Below are 6,439 nucleotides of genomic sequence, written 5' to 3'. Positions count from 1 at the left end.
CAGCCATTGCCAATTTGAGTTTGCAACAAGGAGACAAAAATTTGTGGACTATTTTACTGAGCAGTTGCATCGGTTACCTTCTTCCCAATCCTTCCCTGAAATACTCCTCGAACGGAAACAACGGGAGTCTTGCGTCCAACATCAGTCACCACTCCAAGACCAATAACATTTTGGGCAGCGACACTCCTATCACTTCCAATAACCATTTGGACAGCAGCAGAACAATGAAATTATGAACAATAGCAACAATCAATTTTACTTAACCTTACCCAGTGACAGTTCCATGGAGGTGTTTCCCCACAACACGTTGTGCTGCAATACGGCCAAATTACCTCAGGCCATTCAATTAGATCACGAAGCCCATTGGGAAGTGGCTTTGGTGAAAATGATTTACCCTACACAAATCAAAAACTTCACTGAAACTCAAAACACTTTTCAGGTCTAAGTTCTGGACAAAACAGTGCAACAAACCATGATTACCACTAAACAACATCAAAATTTCACTGCAAATCCAGCAGTACTCAACACTGCTCCTGACTTGTACATATATATGTGTTTAAAATTAACCCAGGACATTATTTTAGCGGTCAACATCTGGTGGACGCGATTGCTGATAGATTCAATGCAGCATTTGACTCACTTCTGACCAAACTAAACAAACCTGGCACCATTGGGTACCATAAAGTGGCTCATCGCTTACTGATAAAATTTCAGGAGGAAAAGAGAATATGTATTAGATTTTGCCCTGAAATGTATGACCTTAATATCGTCACAGATAAGATTAGCAAAAAGGTCACCATACCACCCATTTTCAGCAACCTTGATTTTGCAAGATACTTTCGTTTCTCGGTAGAACTGAACGAAGGACTGAATTTGATCTGTGTATTCCGATGTGGTGGAGTACAACGTGGTGTGACACACCTTCGTACCTTTACTACATTTTATTCCTTTCAAAGTAGATTCTGCCACGAACGCTGACGAGGAAAGTGGAAACACCTATCACGGTCACCGCGAATTTGTAAATCCTCATTATTTGCCCGTCAGTAACTCGTATTTTGACACTGTCAACATTGCTATAAAAGGAGATCTATGCCAAAATATTCCATTCACCAAAGGGGAAGTCACGATGAAACTCCATTTTCGAAAAAAAGATTCTTTAACGAATCGTAAGTCATGTATCCAGTGTACCGAAGCGTCGCTCGACAACGAGGACATGGATTAGGAGATATGCTGAAATCAGTCTTTCGTTCGGTGACCCCTGTTTTGAAACCGGTGGTGACACGGGGATTGCACGCTTTCAAAGATGCCGCGTTGACGGAAGGGAAAGAATTTTTCCAAAATGTCATAATCGACAAACACAACCCTAAAGAAGCATTCTTGACAGCAGGCAAAAAAGTCTTGCTGAAAACTGGCAAGAACATTTTGGGCCGACGAGAAACGCTTATAACTGCCCTGTGCGCTGCCGAGTCAGGCATTCCTACTTCCCTAACGGCACAGCAAGGACAAGGCTGAAAGGGACGACGGAGAAAAGGACTTCAGAGGACTTCATAGTCATAAAGCTAGAAAGACTAAGAAAAGAAGAACTGTCTAGACTTAGACTTTTTTGATTATTAAATCACAGAGACAAAAAAAATGATGCACCGATAGTCTTGTGCCCTTTCCAAGGCAGAACTAGATCTGTTTGCCATGCCACCCACTATGATGACGATGCAAGAATCACAATGGGTCGAATTTCATCCCGTCTCATCTTTGATGGAAGTCAGCACGCATCGAGTTTGAAATCAAAGGACAGCCCGAAGATTACATAGATCTGAATAGCGGTTACTTGTCAGAGTGATCGAAAAGGAGGACAATACTATAATAAATATGGAGTATGCGCATTTGGTTATAGCGCCCCGTTTTAAAGAATTCTTAGCTTTGTGTGATTACTTGTTGATTATTGGAATTCAGCGCAATGGAAATATCCCTAGCCCGAAATAATTAGCCAATTATTAGGTGCAAACGTCACGGAGTGAAGTGTTAGTGAGTTTCAATGATGCCATGGTTCACTAGTAGTGAATTCAGGCCAAAACCGAATGAGTGTTTCTGAGTAAGATAGTCCATATCAAAATCTAGTGGTGTACATTGGTGGTGTGACTGCAGTAGTAGTATTTACGGTAGGAAACCGGTAAATTACACAAGGGAATAAATATGAAGGGACTTGGTAGCTACCGTTTATGTCACCATGGGGGCAAATGTGGTGCAGTTATATTGGCGAAATGTGCCTGGAAAGCATACATTGACTGGCCTAAGGTAGCGGAGTTAAAATAGTTCCCAGTGTTAGGGGATATCCGTATATTTTCTAAGGCTTGAACGGTTGGCCGTATGGAAACACGAGGAAGATAAACCATGCAGATGTGCGGTTGATATATATTTGGCAGTTTGTTTTATATGTGGTCTTACATTATATAGAGTAAAATGTATATATTGAATGGACACGTCGGTCTTTCTAATTTACAACTAAAGTTGTATGGAAGTCTTTGGAAAATTGGGGTAAACTTATGACTTCTAGCGAGAATCGCGCCAGGGTTTGACACCGCTCGGCCAAGTAAGGATCCTTGGCTTGTAACAATACTAATCCAGAGGTCGAAGGAAAAGTAGCCCCTGTCAACAATTTCATGCATTCCTTGTTCAGCGAAGTGAATTTGTATTTGAATAACAAACTGGTCAGCAGCAGCATGGATACTTTACCGTTACCTAGCGTACCTGGAAAATCTCTTGGAGTACGGAATATAAGCCAGGAACACCCATTTGGATGCCTGCGTGCTATGGAAACCTGACGCAAAGAATTTAGACGATAGAACTGGTCAAAATCCAGGATTCGTCGTCAGTCGAAGAAAAATAACACCAGTGAACAGCATTTTAGAACTGATGGACCGTTTGCATTTGGACATGTGGTTGCAAGAGAAGTATTTGCTGAACGGTGTGGATGTCCGCCTGAGACTGAATTGTCCCTAATCGTACCCACGATATTTTTGACTGGGATTTTCCTTGTCCTTATAAATCTTGTTTGTAAACGTACCCAGGGAGTCATGTAATGGTAATTCCCATTGTCCGTATACATTTTGTTCGTAAACGTGCCCGTGTGTGTGTGTGTGTGTGTGTGTGTGTAATGTATTTTCATATTGTCCGTAAAGTGCCCCCTTCACTACTAAAGGGAAGCGTATGAAGGAGCCATAGAAATACCCATTGCCTTACCCATTATTTGTATGTAATTCGTATTATTAAATTGAAAATAATTATTTTCCAAGATAAGTTTTATTATTTTACAACTATCTTCACTGGATATTATGCTATTATTAGGATTGTTGTCAAGAAAATATTTACACGCTTCAATACCATCTGCATGCGGAATGCTGGTATATAGTGATGTTACATCTAATGAATCCAGGATTGAGTTATCATATAGCCGTGGAATAGACTTCAACTTTTTAATGAAATCAGTAATATCTTAAATGTATGAAGGAAGTGGTTTCATTAAAGGTCGTAAAACACTGTCAATACATTTGAATAGGTTTTCAGTATATGAATTACAACCTGATATAATGGGTCGTCCTGAATAATTTAAAGGTAAATTATGGTCATGATTTTTATGAGTTTTGGGTAATATGTAGAATTGAGGTGTACGTATGTTAAGAGGGAAAGTATCGATTTCATCATATACGGATTTTTTTTTTTTTTTAGCGATCTCATTAATGCATGTTGCAATTTTTGATTAATTTCTGTTGACGGGTCTTCGTTAATATGTTGGTAGTATTTTTCATCATTTAATTGACGTTCAACTTCTTTAACATAATCTTCTTGATTCATAATAATAATAGTGTTTGACTTATCATCCTTTTTAATCACTATACTGTCGTCATTCACTCGATTATATAAAGACTTAATTTCGTCCTTAGAAATATTACTATGATATTGTTTGTTATGATTATCAGTTAATATCTATTCTGTGATCGCGTATATATAAAAATCTAAATATGAATCACGTCCACTAGGTGGTGTACAAGATGATTTAATTATGTTAAAATAAACCCATTTTCTTTAGAATGAAAATAATTCGATTTACTCTCCGAATTGTTGCATGCTTTATCATAAAAACAAAATTCTTTTAACTTTAGGCGTCTAGAAAAATTAAAAATTTCTTCAGCTAATTTAAATTTATTGTGACATTTTGGTTTGGGACAAAACTTTAGCCCTTTGCGTAACAGAAAATAGTTATTATCAGTTAATCTTCTACGTGAGAGGTTTATCACTGTTTCTTTACCTCTCTTAATTTGTTATCTTCGCTTTATTTAATTTTTTTTTTCATTACATCTTTGAATTACAGTGCAAATGTAAACCAGGATGAAATATATTCTCAACTAGGTAATTGAACAATTCAAATTGCGATCAAGAACTCATTCATTTCAAAGAAAAATATTAGAAAGGTTATCTGGGTGACAAATTTTGGGGTGACTTCTCCAACCAATTGGGGCGACTTCTCCAGACACGTTGGCGCGAGTTTTCCAAGAGGGAGCTCTCCATGGGGCGAGTTCTCCCAGGGTGAGTTCTCCGTGGGGCGCATAACGTGTTAGCCACTTGTGCAATTGGGTCAAATCAAAACAAGTTGCAAAAAATTTCCTGCGTCCTAACAATCGTAAAACTTTTAGCACATAGTGTACGTAGTAGATGCCCTACAAAATTGTAATAACTAATATATCTGAGCGACATATAAAAAGTTGGGTCATAAAAGGTTTTAATTTTGAAACGGTGGACTGAAGGATCAAGTTAGTGTACATACTAGTTTTATTTAGCTCGAGTTAGGGATTGTTTATTTTGCTTTTAATATTAATATTATTAAGAATTATGTTACCTTTCCATTGCATATGTATTTTTTCATAAAATAAATGGTTTCTTTTTATCAATAATTTTGCTGAAATTATAGCTTTAATGTAAATATATCATAAAACGTCGAGAAGCAGTTGAAATTGTCTTAACATCCGGTTTGCCATGCGCAATAACGTGTAAATATGAAGGGGTTGATTCTCGACCCTTGAAAACAGCGTAACTCGGAAGCGCTTCTTGTTATCTGAATATAATTAATTGGTATGAATTCATAGGCAAGTCATATTGTGCATTATCAAAAACAGCGTCATTCGAAATCATAAACTGATTTTACCTCGATTTTGCAGGCAAGGTTTAAACTTCAGTAGTCGTAAATTGCATGACACGTACAGGAGACGGTGTCGTGATGTTACTGTCACGCAGTGATAGCCTACCTGGTTCATATAGTACATAATTTCTCATCGCCCCATGTTGTACAAAGCGTCATGAATATTTACTACATGTTTTGAGTTAGGATATTGCAGAATTGCGCTTTATTCAGCTTTAGGGAAGAACATTTTATGTACGTATGTTTTATATACAGTAACTATCAAGTAGACTAGGTATGATGGGTCTAACTAACGGCACAGTGTATTGTGTTTTGATGTCGAATAACAGTGTAACGAAAGTCAATTTTCAGAAATATCACACACAACTGGCAACCAATAACGACGCTTTTCTACAAAGTAAAGATATAATGTTTTTGTCAGACTTTACTTACCCTGATGTCTTTTCTCTAATAAATTCAAATTCTCACAAAAAAGAAATGGGCCTGTTTTCAAGTTTTGTTGGCCTACATTTCAGTTGGTTGGAAAGTGATGAAAGCAGAGAATGCCAAAATCAGTTAAGTTAAAATATTCTTTAACGAAACAAATACAAATATAATATGCCTACTGGGACTGTAAGCAATGTTTCGTTTTGTTAAAGAAACATATCCTCCACATGACCCTTCTTAAACATACTTTGGCGTACCTCGACTACCGTTGCATTGCAACAAATTCAAATGTATATCAATGGAACATGAAAATGCATCCATTTTCTAGTGTCATATTTTCATTCTGCCAGGATAAAGACAGCACAGTAAGTATATTAATTACACATGAATTAATGAAAGAGTTTTGATATAGGCTGCCAAGTGTGTGAGATATTCCTGAAAGTTTGACTACTCATTCCGATGTCAACTGACATCTGAACCCCCTATACAAGACCATTATTTGGGTAGTAAGACGTAGCACTAAAACAAAAACATATGCTATGTCTTACATTGTAGGACTAGTTGACGAGGATGTGTTAGCTTTAGGGGGACACTGATAGTTATGACTGCTGGGGCTTGTACACTAGATTGAGCTACTAATATATGTGGGACATCTTGGGATGTTAGGCATAAATATCACCATGGATACAGGAAGAAGAAGTAGGTGTGTTTGAACAACATATGGCAAGCTATGGGAGAAAAGATAATTTATTTGGTTGACAAGTGAGTTTTGAGAATATTTAGATAACAAAAATTTGACAAGTTGTTACCTCTAATGTATAT

The 6,439-nt window shown here is 37.3% G+C and overlaps 1 protein-coding gene across 1 annotated transcript in view; it reads left to right on the top strand.

Annotated features, from left to right (window-relative positions):
- The first annotated feature begins 5,042 nt into the window (after nt 1-5,042).
- LOC149779141 (GTPase-activating protein and VPS9 domain-containing protein 1-like) overlaps nt 5,043-6,439 on the top strand; it is a 99,744-nt gene continuing 98,347 nt past the window's right edge. Inside the window, exon 1 of the mRNA XM_089939700.1 lies at nt 5,043-5,124. The gene's annotated coding sequence lies outside the window, so the exon portion shown is untranslated. The remainder of the gene's footprint in view (nt 5,125-6,439) is intronic.

The sequence above is a fragment of the Sinohyriopsis cumingii genome, chromosome 17 (genome assembly GCF_028554795.1).
Source record: "Sinohyriopsis cumingii isolate HCF-2022 chromosome 17, ASM2855479v2, whole genome shotgun sequence".
Lineage (NCBI taxonomy): Eukaryota > Metazoa > Mollusca > Bivalvia > Unionida > Unionidae > Sinohyriopsis > Sinohyriopsis cumingii.
Note: the sequence above shows the minus strand (reverse complement) of the source record. Positions and strands in the feature narration are given on the sequence as shown.